A 16,525-nucleotide genomic window follows, 5' to 3' on the forward strand; every position below is an offset into this window, starting at 1 on the left:
CGAGCCGACTTCAACATGTTTTCACTTGCATTTGGCGGTCCACCAGCTGTAGTATTAGTCCGCCAATACAGTAATCGGTTTTAGGGCTTAAATTCCTTACTATTATAGTAAATATCAAGAAGTTTATACTATTCAATAATTTTAAAAGTTTAATATTAACTTTTTTAGTAATTTTAACAATTATTGAACATAACTGAAGATAAAGAAACTAGTTTCTGGCGTGCCATCCAGCCTGTTAACACACCAGACAGGCGTTAGTCTCTCTCTGTTTTCAGTGGAGGTAACATCTTGCTTGAGACTCTCTTGAACTAAACGCTTTTTTTCTGTGTTTCCAAGCAAATTATTGGTCATTTTGAAATTTATTTTACATATTGACAGTATATAATGCAGTGCAGTGTTGATTTAAAGAAAATAATCTTGAATTACACCAAGAGAACTAAAATTTTATGGGTGAAATGGTGCCATGGGGTGACTTCTCTTCCACCCCAATGCCTTCTCTTCCCCCTTCTCCTCCACCCCCATTCTAATTCCCATCATCATCATCATCCAGGGGCCTTCTACATACACACCTCATAGTAAGTGTACTTTTCTACCTTTTTTGTTGAATTTAGGCAATTTTCGGTGAGCTGGAACCAATTACCCAAAAACCCATTGAAACAATGGTTTCGGTTAACGAGCAACCTGCTGAAACGAATTGTGCTCGTTAACCGAGGGACCACTGTACAACATAATCATAGCATTATTTTCCTGTAATACTACACTACAACTACTCCCCGACTTACGACCTTCTCGACTTACGACCACCCTTACATACGACCGCCTCAGTCGTACCAAAATTTTTTCAAATTATGTATTTTCGAGTCCCAACGTCAATGATTGCGCTGTGTACTGACAAAATTTTTGTTTGTAATTCACTTTAAAATGGCTGGCAAGCTTAAAAGTGGGAGTTTTGTGGTGCTGAGAAGAAAAAGAGACACCCATTTTAGATTTTCTATGTACAGTATTATTGAAGCATTTTCCGCTTTCGACCTTAAGTCGGGGAGCAGCTGTACACTACTTTTAGCAATATTACTTTGATACAACATGATAAAATGGACAAACAATGAAAATTAAACAAACAAAAGTAGGTAATTACGTTCAGGGCCGAGCGTGTGGCATGACAGGCAAATAGTTACACTGGAACCTGATAACCCACGCTGGGCATTTAAACAGTGGAGGGAAAAGGCACATGTTCTGGAATGTCACCCGGGACGTAAGGGTTAATATAGTCTTACCAATTACCCAAGAAAAATATGCTCTATATTTAAAAAAACTGTGCTGTACTTAGGCTCCTTACAAAGGTATAATAATGGTTGCCCCTCGTGTAAACAAGATGGCCGGCCCTAGGGTCACCTCGGCGTGAATTTGTTTAAGGTGTAGTAGCCATTGCCAGCACAACAACCACACTCCAAGTTAACGAATTGCATGACCCAGTGTCCAGGAATAGTCCGAGAAGACTGGACAACTCGCCAACTGCACTGGCTAACCATCACCCCAGAATATGATCTGCAAATCGATTAACATCCAGGTCCCCAATTACTGCTGGGTAGACAGGCAAATAGCATAGAGAAACTTGCCCCCAGTTTCACCCTGCCCGGGGATCGAACCTGGGTCCACTCGCTGACCATTACAACACAGGTCACTCTTCAAATACCTGAACAGTGCATCCTCTTATAACGTCGTCCCACTTAACGTTGTTTGGGTACTACGTCACTAAACTTAAGAGACCAAAAATTTGCTTAACGTTCCAGGGATCCGATACTACGCCGTTTTGTGTCGTCACGGACTACTTTCTAAGGCGCATTACCCGCTCTTGTCTAGCCGTGCACTCTCTCGGGTAGGCGCGCTGCCTTCACTCGCTGAACGTCACAGCGTCCCCAGGCAACGCCAAGCCAGTCTCTATTACAACTTCACATCATTCGTGTGTGCTTAAGTGCTTTTGCTCTAAAACTGTACTATAACCATTCGAAATGGCTTACAAGTGCCCATCAAGTGCTCCTGATGCTAGTGTAGTGAAGAGGCAATGTAAGACCATTACCCTTGCTATGAAAATGGATGTATTAAGCAAATTTGAAAAAGGGGAACATGATTTGGACATAGCCGCTGTGCTTGGTCTAACCTCCCACAACGGTGCGTACAATCCGGACTAACAGTATTTTTCGATTTAACAAACCAATTCGAGCCACCCCTTTCCGTTTCATCAAAATGTCCACTAAATCGAACTTTGTCAATTTTGCTCGATTTTGCGAACTACTTAGTTCACTAACTCTAGTATGATTCAGTTAAATTCTGTGCCAAATGTACTGCTTGGCGCATGTTTTTTTTTTACATCCGCTCAGCCTGTCCTGCCGCCAGCACGCGTGCTCATTCAATGCTACCCCTCGGTGACTTAACTACTGTGCTTACACCCAACCCCTGCTCATATATCCATCCAACCTATGTTTGAAGCTATCCAGCGTATTCGAGTTAATGATGACATTTGCAACTTGTTCCACTCGTCCACTACAGTGGGGTATGCTATAACGAACGGATCCTACTACGAATATTCCTATAACGAACGGTTTTACCTATAAAATTGAGAATGCTATAACGAACACAACTCCTACAACGAACGCGGATGAATACGGGACTATTTCGCCTGGCGCATGAATATTGTTGTACCGCGACCCACAACAAGAGCGTCAGGCGCCATCTTTGTCTCATTGTGTAGCCAGTGCACCACTGTTATTGTTGAAATTTCGTCTTTTGATGTGGAAATTCGCGTTATTTGTATAACTATTTTGTTATACAAGTATACAATTGTAACAATGAGTCGTCCAAAGCGAGTGAGAAAGCTAATAACCCTTGAAACTAAGAAAGAAATTGTAAAGAAACGTGAGAATGGAAGAAGCATTGCGAAACTTAGTGATGAATATGGGATGGCTAAATCGACTATATGTACGATTTTGAAGAATAAAGAGGAGTTAAAAACTGTGCAAGTGGCTAAGGGAATCTTTAGACTTAGCAAAGCAAAGTGTAATGTGATTGAAGAGATGGAAAATTTACTCTTAGTGTGGATAAAGGAGAAAGAAATGGCAGGTGGTAACATTAGTGAAGCTATAATTTGTGAGAAGGCTAAACAATTGTTTGAGGACCTTAAAGCCAAGACTCCCAGTGGAAGTGATAGTGATGTGCCAGTGTTTAGGGGTACCTGCATGCTGAATAACACTAAGGTAAGATAAAGTACCGTATTTTTTACATTTTCCACAGAATTTTTTCAGTGTTAAGTGGTTGTATTTGGGGGCCTGGAACGGATTAATCCTATAACGAATGAATGCTATAACGAACGAGGTTCTGGAACCAATTACGTTCGTTATAGCATACCCCACTGTACTCTATTTCCAAACCAATGTTTACCTATTTCACGCCCAAATCTAAATTTGTCTAATTTAAAACCATTGTTACAAGTTCGCTCCTGGTTGGATAGTTTGAGTACCTTTGTAATGTCCCCTTTCTGTAGCTCTGACTTCAATTTATACACCTCTTTCATATTGCCCCTCACTCTACGTCTCTCGAGGGAGTGCAAATTAAGATGCTTTAACCTGTCTCTGTACTCAAGGTTCCTAATGCCCGGGATTAGTCTTGCCTTTCTCCTCTGAATCCATTCTGTAATACGATGACCAGAATTGAACTGCGTAATTCAAGTGAGGTCTCACAAGCGCAAGATATAGTTTTAGGATGACTCGCTAGTCTTGTAACTAACACTCCTTTGTATGAACCCAAGAAGTTTATTAGCCTTGTTATGAGCAAAAACACATTGCTTACTTGGCTTAAGATTCCTACTTATCATTACTTCTAAATCTCTCTCGCAGTCGGATTTCACAATGGCATTGTTGTTCATCTGGTATCTGGTTTCCCTGTTTACATCTCCTATACTGATTACTTTACATTTTCCACATTGAATTTCATCTGCCATTTTTCAGACCATTCAAAAAATTTGTTTAGATCTTCCTGTAGTTTTGCGGAGTCCTCGTCAGATTTAATTACACGTCCTATTTTAGTGTCATCAGCAAATTTACTTATGTTGCTGTCTATGCCGATATCTATGTCGTTTATGTATATAATAAATAATAATGGTCCAAGTACAGAGCCTTGGGAAACTACACTAGTAACGTTGCTCCAATCGGATTTAGTGCCGTTAATGCTCACTCGCTGTTCCCTGTCCTGTAACCACGCCCTAATCCATTTTAGAATACTGTATCTCCTTTAATGCCATGAGCCTCCACTTTTCTTATTAGTCTTTTGTGGAGGACTCTGTCGAAGGCTTTGCTGAAGTTGAGATATACCGCATGTTAATCCCCGTCCACTGATTCGAAAACAGATGAAAAGAATGTTAATAGATTAGTTAGACATGAACGCACGCTTGTGAAACCATGTGAATCATTTATCAACTTGTGCTTCTCCAAGTGATTTAGAATAGAGTTTGAAATGATTGCTTCCAGTAATTTGCCTACAACTGATGTTAGACTGATTGGACGTTAGTAAGAGGATAGTGATCTATCCCCCTTCTTGAAAATCGGTATTACAGTCGCTATCCTACAGGATTCCGGTACTACACCCATTTTTAAGGACATGTTAAACAACTTTGCTAAGGACATACTAAGCTCCTTACATTCCTTTAACACTCTGGCAAATATCTCATCGGGACCTGGTGACTTATTAGGTTTTAGTTTGTCTATTTGCTTACTGACATCGTTACTAGTCACCACTACCTCGCTTAATTTATTTTCTTCACTATCTCTGTATAGAGTCGGTACCTCGGGTATCATGTTTAAATTTTCAGTGGTGAAAACTGTCGTTATCAGTTAGCTCGCTGGTATCTGACTGTATTGGTCCTATCTTTTCTCATGTTTTAGTTTGATACATTTGATAGAATCCCTAGGGGTTTGTCTTTGTCTCCCTTGCTACCTTCAATTTATTATTCCTCTTTGCTTTTCTTATCTCGGTATTAATTATACCGGCCAATACCTTATAATAATCTCGGAGGTATGCTTCACCACAATTTATTATCCTACCTAAATCGGGTGGGTTCGGTTATTTGTTGGCTTAGGAAACAGTCCTGGATTGTTTAAAAAAAATCCTCTGATTCTGAGCAACCCGTAAGGTCAATCCAATCTATTTGGCTAAAGTTAAAGTCGCCTACTATACAGACTTTGCTATGTATGGAAGCCCTGCGCATTTCATCCCAAATAAGTCGGTCATTAACTCTATCAAGATTAGGAGGTCTATATATTACTCGTGATTAATTTTTCCCTACCATCGATTAATTCTATCCAAATTTTTTCTGTATTCTGCTCAGTTTTTATTTCCTTATTTATTTCACACTTCAGATTATCCCTGACATAGATTGCTACTTTGCCTCCTTTCCTAATCTGCCTATCGGTATGGAATAATTTGTAACCTGCAATTTGGTATTCGACAGGTAACTCACGTGAGTCTAGGTTTATCCATGTTTCAGCGAATGCTATTACATTATATTGATTTTTTCGGTACATACCAACGCCCTGATTTCATCCATTTTGTTTCTCATACTTTACTGTTTGCGTAGTAGACATTTAAGTTAGTCGTGTTCTGAGTCCTCTCTTTGTCGCGTTAAGGTTTTAACTCCCTGCCTAATTTAGTTTTGTCATCAATCCTAGCACTATTTCCCTATAACCTTACACTTTGTTTACCCGTTCCCACTGCAGTCTCCTCCACCCCCGTGCTCACATGTTCTCCTACCAGTTTAAAGACTTCGACATCTTTTGAACTGCCCTCTCGAGAGAGCCAGCCAGGGTTGCCACCCCATCCCTAGACAGATGCACCCCATCCCTAGCAAAAAGGTCCCTTCTGCCATAAAAGTTGTCCCAGTTGTCAATGAATGGGACTGATATTGACTTGCAATATCTGTCAAGATGGCCGTTGACACCAATTGCCCTTGACAACCATTCATTGCCAACTCTCCTTCTAGGCAGGACACCACATATGATAGGGATCTCTCACTTTGATCTAATAAGTTCTATAGCTGTCTTGAACTTATTATGAAGCTCCTCACTCCTACACCGGCCAATATCGTTACCTCCTGCACTGAGGCAGATAATGGGTTTGTTCCCATTACCAGACAAGATATTGTTCATCCTCTCAACTGTATCCTCCACCCCAGCTCCTGGCAAACACACCCTCATCCTATTTTTATTTTTACCACAAAAAGCTCTGTCCAGGTACCGTACCTGGGAATCTCCAACAATTAAGGTTTTTGTACCTTCCTTGTCAGCCTTGTCCCTGACTATGCTAACATCTCAATTCGTCTATCATAGGACTGAAAGAGTTGGTATAATTAGCTGTTGTTGTCGTATCCTTGGTGTGTTTTTTCACCACCTGTTTGGTCGCCCCTCTCCTCACAAACTTCCATTCGCCTGAGTTTTTGTCAGACACGGGCTTTCCTTGTCTTGTTTCTTCCTCCATCCTCGCTATCACTTCCGTTAATTTCAAGATTTCTTCCTTGGCCCTCTCTAACTCGGCCTCTGAAGGGCACAGCCCTGTTCACAAGTAGCACTAGCCATTACTGAACAATTAATCCCCGGGATCTAAGCCTGCCGTGACCTTTCCTCTAGTGAGGTCAGAACACAAAGTCTTAGAAAGGAAGTGGTGTGGGGGAGAATGTCAAAAAGTGTGCAGCTATCAATCAGAAAAAAGTTTGGAAAAAAAAAGAAAAACACCTAAACCCCCAGTTTAAGGTTAACCCTGAATAATGTTTCTATGTAAATATCATGTATCAGAGGTGTCTCCGTAGGTGAGAGCGAATTAACGGAATCAATTTCGATTTAGCCGACTAGTTCACTACATCGAGCAAAAAATAATGGAGAAAACACCTTCCACTAAACCAAGAGTTCGTTATATTGGATTCCATTAAATAGAGAGTATATTATACCAGTGGATGACCAAGTGAAAACCCAAGGCTATCGCTGAACCCGGTGGTTAAGGAGTATACCACTGTATTCCAGATTACTCCAAGGCATTTCATCATTGAACCCTTAGTATGGGGTCCGACTAATTACCCAAATGTAGCCGCAATGAAGTCAAATAATGGTCCTACATGAATAAATTGGACCGCCAATCACTTCTTGACTAGTATTTGGTGTCACAAAATAAAAAAAAATTGGTAAACTTAATTTAATCGGAGTTAATAGATCGAGTGCATGTACCTAACCTAACCTCGACTAGTATTTGGTGTCACGAAGTCACAAAAAATTGGTAAACTTAATTTAATCTGAGTTAATAGATCGAGTGCATGTACCTAACCTAACCTAACACAACTCAGATTAAATTAAGTTTACCAATTTTTTGTGACTTTATGACACCAAATAATAATCGAGAAGTGATTCACAGCCCGATTTACACTTGTAGGACCATCATTTGACTTCATTGCGACTACATTTGGGTAATTACTCGCTCCCTTGTTACATGCACGCGATCTATTAACTCGGATTAAAGTAAGTTTTCCAATATTTTGTGACTTTGTGACACCAAATACTAGTCGAGAAGTGATTGGCAGTCCGATTTTTTCATGTAGGACCATTATTTGACTTCATTGTGGCTACATTTGGGTAGTCGGACTGCTTAGTATGTTGTGTTGTACAGTATTGTACAGGTACACTTTAGATTTCTTACTGCACTTACATTGGTATATTGGAGGTTAATTAGTGAGTATGATTTTGGATCAACCAATAATTGCTGCCACAGCAATGGCTGTGATTTAAATTACTTCCAAACCATTGCCAGATTTCACATCGATTATTACGGTAAAGATGGAGAAGCATGGAAATTTCTACACGAACACGGTGTTCTACCTACATAAATTACAAGCATAAGGTGCAACCAGCCTTGTAGTTATAGAGCTGAAAAACAACTTTGGTACTGTCCGAAAAGAATTGTTATTCGCAAGTCTAAGAAGATGAGTCTAATTAAGGTAAGCCCACAAGTGGATAGGTTAGGTTAGGTTTAGGATTAGGTTAGGTTTAGGTTAGGTTGGGTTAGGTTTAAGGTTGGGTTTAGGGTTAGGTTAGGTTTTGGATGATTCTGACCTTCATTTCTATCGCAAATTACTTTCTTTTCTTTTTTTCCCCCACCCAAAACCTCTGGTTCCCACTAAAATTCCCCATTATCGTTGGATAAGTAATTAGCGGTAGAAATGAAGGTTAGATTCATTCAAAACACATCAAAAACCATCGGAAAAACATAATTTCACCTTCCAAATAGGTGGATGACCGAAACGATAACTTTATCCTTAAATTTTTGTTGAGTTAATTTTACTGAATACACGTCTATCAACGGCAGTGTCCACATTAATATTATCAAGTTTCCATTTTATCCACACGTTGACACTGATTTCAAGAATGGTGTTTACAACAAATCTAGAAGATTCTCAAACTTAGCGTCAGTCATACATACAAATTAACTTTAAACTTCAACATAAATAAAACGTTCTAGTTGCCATGATGTTTCAAAACACATTTTAAATACATCAAAATCACCAAACTCACAGCAAATGCAGGATTACAATAACAATTCCCAAATTTCAATGGGAACTGATATAATTTTCTCACACAATTCAATGACAAAATTCAGCTGTAAGTGAAATTTAATTTTAAGCCCGGCCATGCCTTGGGCAGTTCAGCCCTTTCAATTACTTAACTAGCATACGGCATCTGTTCTCGGCCACTCCCCCGTAACTTTCTCTACATTTTCTCATAATTTCCTGTGTAAAGAATAAGAAACAGTTACCTTATCTCCTCACAACAAAAACAACGGTCGTTAAACAAGCTTGCTGGCTCGTCAACATCACTCATCACGATTGGCGAGAATAAAAAACTTGACCAAACATCAAGTTATCATCTCCCAGACATCCAGGATGAAGTTAAGGTGATGTGGGGATCAGCTGTCTACATGAATGACATACCGCACATTCCAACACATATATCTTAACACAACAGCCATTTTCCACTATGACGATTCAACTTACTTAAAATTCTCTATATTAAATATCAACAGGTTAAGTCTTAAACCTGTTAAACTCGTTAATCGTGAGAAATTCTGTAAAACAAGTCACACTATTGCTCACCTGTCGTACTCCCTCTGCTCGTCAGCCCAAGTTTGAAGGTGCCAAGTAAAGCGAGCAACAATAGTATTATATATTTATTTTTATATATTTCATTAGCTCCAAATATATAACTAAAATATAAATACATTACTATTCCCATATTGATATTAGATTAATTCTTATTATTTTATTTACGATCATTATATGTAATTAAATTAGTCTTTCATTTGTTCTTTTCCTGCTGCCAACAAAGCTAAACAGTGAAGAAAATCGCCAGTTTAAAGGGTAAGAAAATACTCTAGTTTAATTGCATCTAAATCATCATAATGGTTTTATACTGTGATGTGAACCAATGTATACATTTTTTATTTTTAATCCAGTGTAAATTTACTCCTACTTTTGATGCTGATCATTAAGCATAAAATGATTCTTCACGTGTGATTTGTCCTGTGTATTGTTGTTTGCTATGAAAACTTTTGCACTGATTTAATGTGCCTGAAAAGTAAATCCAGGAACTGAAATTCCATTTGATTAGAATGATTAGGTGACACATCATTGGGACTCATAATTTTGATTAGAATGATTTGGTGACATAGGTCATTGCGATTGTCATAATATTGTATTGTAGTGGAATTCTCCCCTACAAACGCTGTTTGTCGCTGAGTAGCCGACCCCACCAATTCCCCAGTGTATGCCTCGTGGTCTAGGTCAACCAGCGCCGCCATACATCACGGAGCGGGGGTCAACTACTAAGCCACGCCTACCCCCCGCCACCCGCTATTTAAGACCTGACCTCGTGGTGACCTGTCTTGGACACACCCTAGCCCCTTGGTCCCTGTTCACCTAGCAGTAAAGTAGGTACCTGTTGTAAATCGAAAGGTTGCGAATTCGTATTCAGGAAAGTTGTTGGAGCTTCTAAACTTGAACTGACACAATCCGGAGGAGTGGTGACCCGAGGATCACACAGACAAAACCAAATACGTGCGCTATGCGCTAACCAAATAAACGCAGTCGTGTAAAGCCACGGCACTATCTCTCCCACTATAATTCCCTTACTAACCTCCTGCTCCTTCCTCTGTCATCTTCCCCGCTCTGCCTTTCGCTACCAACAACTTTTGGAGCTTCTAAACTTGAACGACCTGTCTCTTTTCTACCTACACCAACCAGCCAGCAACACCTCCTCCGCCTGCCTGGTGGTCCTCGCTCCCGCCGGCGAGCATGGCGACCCACGGGCTGGTCCTCCTCTGAGCACCCTCACCAACCAGCTCTCTCTACATCACGCTTGTAACCATGCTGCCTTCCCAGCACCAAGCTGCATTGTACATCCAATACAACATGTATATAGAGAGCACATTGTGAGTTTCCTTTCTCCAACCCATCCTGAGTGTGAACCAAATATCCTGAACCCCACAGTAGAGACAGACTTAGAAATACTCTTCTAATAAACTATATTGGTCACTGTGTTGTGTATCATTATTTAAAATTTTGTCCGTTTCCTGAGTCACCTAACAATGGCTCGAGAACTTAAGCTCATTGTTGACACACCCAAGTCCGTTTCACATTGTCTCAATTAATGCAGTCTCTTCGTCCTGTTGAGACGTGTGATACGCCTCCTTACCGCCACAACGCTCTCTGACAGATTGTTCCAAGAGTTCACGATTCTCACTTCAAAAAAATTTGCCCTCACAGTTTTCTGGACTTGTGGCTTCTTCAACCTTGAGTTGTGACCCCTTTTGGGGCGGACGTATGAAAGCCAGAAACCAAGCAAAGATAGAGTGTAGAAGGGCTGAAAAGGAGTTCCAGAGGCTGTTTGCAAGCGAGGTCAAGTCAAACCCAAAGGCGTTTTGCCGCTATGCAAAGTCGAAATTAAAAACACGAGTACGAGTATCAGACCTGAAGCTTGAAGATGGTAGTTACGCAGATTCTGACCAGGATAAAGCTGAGGCATTGAAAAGCTTTTTTTTTCTGTGTTCACAAGAGAGGATGCGATTAACTTTCCTGTGTTTGAGGACAGACGGTTCGACACAGCACTGACCCACTTTGTGCTTACAAAAGAGGGTATTAGATATAAACTGTCAAAGCTAAAGGTCCATAAGAGTCCCGGCCCTGACATGGTGCATCCTAGAGTGCTAAGAGAGTTGTGCAACGAGCTTACCGAGCCCCTGAAAATCCTGATTTGTAAATGCCCAGATGAACAAAAGGTCCCCAGTGAATGGAAAGTGGCTTATGTGAGTCCTGTCTTCAAGAAGGGCGATCGTCACTGCACGAACAACTATAGACCGGTGAGCCTGACCAGCATAATATGTAAAGTACTTGAGAGTATTATCAGAGATGCCGCAATGGAACATCTTCTACGAAACAACCTTGTAGAGGATTGCCAACACAGTTTTATGCCGGGGTGCTCCTGCTTAACACAATTGCTCAAGGTAATGGATATCTGGTACATTCAGGAGTCGGTGCATGCCCAGTTCTTGCCAACAGTGCGTAACAGAGACGTGCCCAATCGCTCAAGCGGCTAACGAGTCGATCGTTTGGTGAAGAGGATAAAAGTAATAGTAAAAGTAAGATTGAAGAAGCCGCAGGTCCAGAAAACTGTGAGGGCCAGTGCCGGATTTAGACCTGTGGAGGCCCATGGGCAGCCTCTTTGTGAAGGCCCCCCTCATTATAACTACCCAAGAGGGTGGGGTGGCGAGTGAAGCGAGCCTAAACATCTGGGAGTTCCGGGGGGCGCTGTAAGCCCCCGGGAAAATTTTGAAATTTGAACACTTCTTTGGAGAATTTTGAAGACATATGCAGTTATATTGAGGAAATTAGAACATTGCGAAATTTTTAATTGACTATATATTTATTGATAGTGTACAAATTGCCAACACACACACACACACAAAAGTGTGTGTTGGAAATTTGTACACATGAATTTTAAAGAATGAAAATAAAAATAATCCAAAAGAATAAACAAATAAATAAAATATTGTAATATGTGGAGTCCCCCAGATTGTGGAGGCCCCCGGGCAGCTGCCCACTTTGCCCACTCCTGAATCCGGCCCTGGTGAGGGCAAACTTTTTCGGAGTGAGAGTTGTGAACTCTTGGAACAATCTACCAGAAAGTGTTGTGACGGCACCGAGTGTGAGCTCTTTCAAGACCAGACTTGACCAAAGCTGGAGATTGGTCAGGTACATTCAGGAGCCGGTGCATGACGGCAGTGACGCTGAGTTGTACGTTTTTCCACAATTTTAGGTTAGTCTGTTTTATTGCGGGTTTCGCATGCTAAATCTATCAAATATACTCATCGTTATTAGGCTTAGGATAATTATGGATTTGCATATGTGCATAAGCAAATGCATATTTTACCATTTTTGAGCTAAAGTGCATATTCATTACTTTTTGTTTCATAAGGCATATTTTTGGAAAATTCTAAGGTATGATAAATGCTTCAACCTGTTATGGTATTTAGAATCGTAATATCCAAAAGGAATATACTAGGGTACATTAGGCTGCGGATAGCTAGGCCGTGACTGGCTGGTCAGTGGACAGGAACTGTACATGATGGGTTCGTGTACAGTTAAGTGCCTCACCAGGGGGTATAGTATACGCTCGTAGATATGCGGGCTCCATCAGTTCCTGCTTTGCTTACCGGTATGGAGGTACGATTAATGTGTGAATTCTTTAACCTCATCCCCCCACTGAAATGATCACTTAGTTTTGTTTGAATTATTTATTGTGGCTGAATATGAAATTGGCGATACTAATTTAACCACAATGATTTGTTTGTTTTTTAAGATGATAAGTTATTGGAACTTATTAACATATTATTACTAAATATTTATTTACCTATTTTATTGTGCATATTTTCTCAGTTTTTGCCTATTCAGCTATATATACATATATATATATATATATATATATATAAAAATATATATATATATATATATATATATATATATATATATATATATATATATATATATATATATATATATATATATATATATATATATATATATATATATATATATATATGTGTGTGTGTGTGTGTCGAAATTGTCGCGATGGTGGTATAGTGGTGAGCATAGCTGCCTTCCAAGCAGTTGACCCGGGTTCGATTCCCGGCCATCGCATAGTGTTTATCTTTATATAATAGCTATCCCCCAGATACTTTTATCTTTCTTTAATAATCTAGTTGCCTTATATAACTATACGAAATTAATAATCTTTTATTTTTCCTTATATTACCTAACAGTCACATTCTTATACTTTTCCTACAAAAGGACACTACAATGTTCGCAACGAACTGAATAGAACATGAGTATAGTTTTATCTTTTTTCGCTTTTTATTTCTATAATTCCGTAGCAGCTTTTGTTGAATCCAATTGAATTTATTAGGTAAATATTCAAACAGCACATGAATACATATATAAACGTTTACCGAGGATCACGCACAAGTATTAGTAATACTTTTCCAATGTGATCCTCGTATAATCCCAACGACATGCTTCATAGCATGCGTTATAAAATATTTTGCACTGTGTGGAAAAATGTATGTAACATACAACATTAAGTGCACTTGGTGGAGCAAGTTAGAAAATCGCCTGGCACAGCGTTAATAGTGAGTTTAACAAACCAATAATTTTTTAAATGCCCAGGAAAAGGGTGTTTTTTTTTTTTCTTGAGGCAGTCTGTCTGGGATGGCTGACAATACATTTTAGCTAATAATTGGGACATCCGTGGTTAACTCACAGTCGGGGCACAGCGAAAGTCATCTTCCATGTACAGTAGAGCCGAACACGCTGTTTCTTGACGCTCAACAACATAACAAAAACCTGCTTCGCAGATTTACTGTAGAATAGCACAAACACCCAGATAGCCATTTTGCTGATAGGGTAGCGACCCACTGGCACCCAAAACTGGCATGTTCTCCACGCGAAGGTTAACATAAAAAGGATTCCTTACAATTATTGCCTCATTGTAACCTCAATCAGGAAAATACGTATGAAAGTCTATCTCCAGTGACTCAGATGTTCAGGAATGTCGCTTTTCAGTACATCCCAGAGTGCCAAGAGAGTTGCTAAACGAGCTTGCTGAGTCCCTTAAGATGCTGCTCTGTAAATGCCTGGATGAACAAAAGGTCCCCAATGACTGCAAAATAGCTCATGTGAGTCTTATATTAAAAAAGGGCGATCGCTACTCCACGAATACTTTTAGACCAGCGAGCCTGACCGGCCTGGTGATAAGTACTACAGAGCACTGTAAAAGATGCCCTGATGGAACATCTACAAAACCTTATAAAGGACTGGCAACATGGTTTTATGCAATGACGCTCCTGCTTCACACAATTACTCAAGGTACTGGATGTTTGAACTCAAATTCTGGAACAGGGTGGTAGTATCGACAATATATACCTAGATTTTGCCAAAGCTTTTGAGAACGTACCCCATGAAAGGCTGAAAATTAAACTGTAAGGGAATGGGATTAGGGGAAGAGTTCTAGCATGGATTGGAGACCTTCTTCATGACCGGCGGCAGTGTGTGGTGATTAATGGCACGAAGTCGTTATGTGTACTCGTGACAAGCAGGGCACCACAGGGCAGTGTACTGGGCCCGTTGTTGTTTGTTTCATAAATTATATGCCAGAAGCTATACATCCCTCGGCTCCTCTATATAAATGTTTGCAAATGATGCCAAGTTATTCAGGGAAATTAAGAACCAAATAGAATGTGAAGAGCTACAGAAATATCTCTCTCAGCTTCAAGAGTAGTCGAAGAAATGCTTGCTAAGATTCAATGTAACGAAGTGTAAGATGATGCACTTACTGTAGGTCGTACCAACACTAAGTAGGCGTATCTCATGTCCCAACGGGACGACGAAACTGCATTAATCGAGACCGAATGTAAGAAGGACGTGGGTGTATATGTTGACAACGAGCTGAAATTCTTGGGCCATTGTGAAAAGAAGGTGAATCAAGCAACCAAACTAAGTCGGTCAGATTATCTAGACGGTCCGTCCCCCGTAATTCTCTTCAAGAGTGAGGTGCTTCCCTGTCTGGAGTATTGTCACCCCGTCTGATCCCCGAGATATGCTATAGAGACTATCAGTCGATTGAAATTGTCCAAAGGAGGGCAACCAGACTGATGCCTGCATCACGGCACCTCAGTTATCCAGAGAGATTAGAAAGCCTGCAACTGCCTAGCTTAAACTATGGACGGGCGAGGGGAAGCCTAATTGAAGTTTATAAATATCTCAGAGAGCACTACTCAATCGAGTTTCCATACTGTAGTATCTTACATGATTTAGTGGGAGAAGAAGAAGCCACATACAGACTCTTGCTCAGGTGGTTTATTCTCTCTGATGTTACCGCGAGCCCAACACATTCTTGATTACACAGGCCCAAACACATTCTAACTTTGGTAAGAAGTAACATAATTAATAATGTGTATATAATCCATAAAGGCAGCATATAAACATACACATATATAACACATACGTGGAGCTGTCGGACGCCCGCCCCACAAGGGGTCACAGCTCAAGATCGAAGAAGCCTAAGTCCAGAAAACTGTGAAGGCAAATTTTATTGTAGTGAGAATTGTGAACTTTTGGAACATTCTGCCGGTGTTGTGACGGCACTGAGTGTGAGTTCTTTCATGAGCAACGCTGATGCAGGTACAAATGCATTCAGGAATCAGTCCATGTCCAGAATTTGGCAACAGTGCGTAACAGAGACAATTTCAACCGCCCAAGCCGCTAACGAGCCGATCAGTGGCGAAGAGGATAAAAATACTAGTAAAGTAAAAAGGATGAAGCAACACTAACGCTGTGCTATAGTATACTGCCATACCGTTCATTAACTCAAATAGTTTAAACTAACACTGTTATTTAATTTTATTATGAACTCACATGGTTAAAATTACCCCATGGCTCCCAAGTTGGGAACCACTGCCTAGACTTTCAAGTCTCTAGACAAGCCAGTGCATGTCCAATACAAGCCAACCGCCCGAGTGGCTAACAAGCCGATCAGTAGCTAAGAAAATAAAGTAAAAGAATTGCATATTATTTATTTCTCTTTCCCCATACATTTATTAAGTAAAACATAGCCGACCGTGACAGGACTCGAACCTGCAATCTTCGGATCCGAAGTCCGACGCCTTATCCATTAGGCCACACGGTCTATGCAACTGCAATATTTATCAATTTTTTTATATTCTTTAGAATAAAATCGTTCGAACTATTAAGTTTGATTTTTTTATCTGATAAATGATATATTTCAAGTTGTATTACAAAATACGTTATTAAATTGCTCTTGTACCGGATGAATCCACGAGGCACAGAACGCTTGCGCATTTTGTGAATCTACTGTACACGCATTCTAAACTA

At 40.1% G+C, this 16,525-nt stretch overlaps 1 protein-coding gene and 2 non-coding genes across 6 annotated transcripts in view; 1 reads left to right on the plus strand and 2 right to left on the minus strand.

The window, feature by feature from the left end:
• LOC121858143 (tudor domain-containing protein 7B-like) overlaps window positions 1-9,212 on the minus strand; it is a 102,543-nt gene extending 93,331 nt beyond the window's left edge. For all 4 annotated transcript variants that reach the window (XR_006087367.1, XM_042354372.1, XM_042354371.1 and 1 more), the window contains exon 1: window positions 9,179-9,212. The gene's annotated coding sequence lies outside the window, so the exon portion shown is untranslated. The remainder of the gene's footprint in view (window positions 1-9,178) is intronic.
• Window positions 9,213-13,204: 3,992 nt separating this feature from the next.
• On the plus strand, window positions 13,205-13,276 carry Trnag-ucc. Its single transcript has one exon. It is a non-coding gene; the product is annotated as a tRNA-Gly (tRNA).
• Window positions 13,277-16,246: 2,970 nt separating this feature from the next.
• On the minus strand, window positions 16,247-16,319 carry Trnar-ucg. Its single transcript has one exon. It is a non-coding gene; the product is annotated as a tRNA-Arg (tRNA).
• Between the last annotated feature and the right edge of the window lie 206 nt (window positions 16,320-16,525).

This window comes from Homarus americanus, unplaced genomic scaffold (genome assembly GCF_018991925.1).
Source record: "Homarus americanus isolate GMGI-L3 unplaced genomic scaffold, GMGI_Hamer_2.0 scaffold36117, whole genome shotgun sequence".
Classification (NCBI taxonomy): Eukaryota; Metazoa; Arthropoda; class Malacostraca; order Decapoda; family Nephropidae; genus Homarus; species Homarus americanus.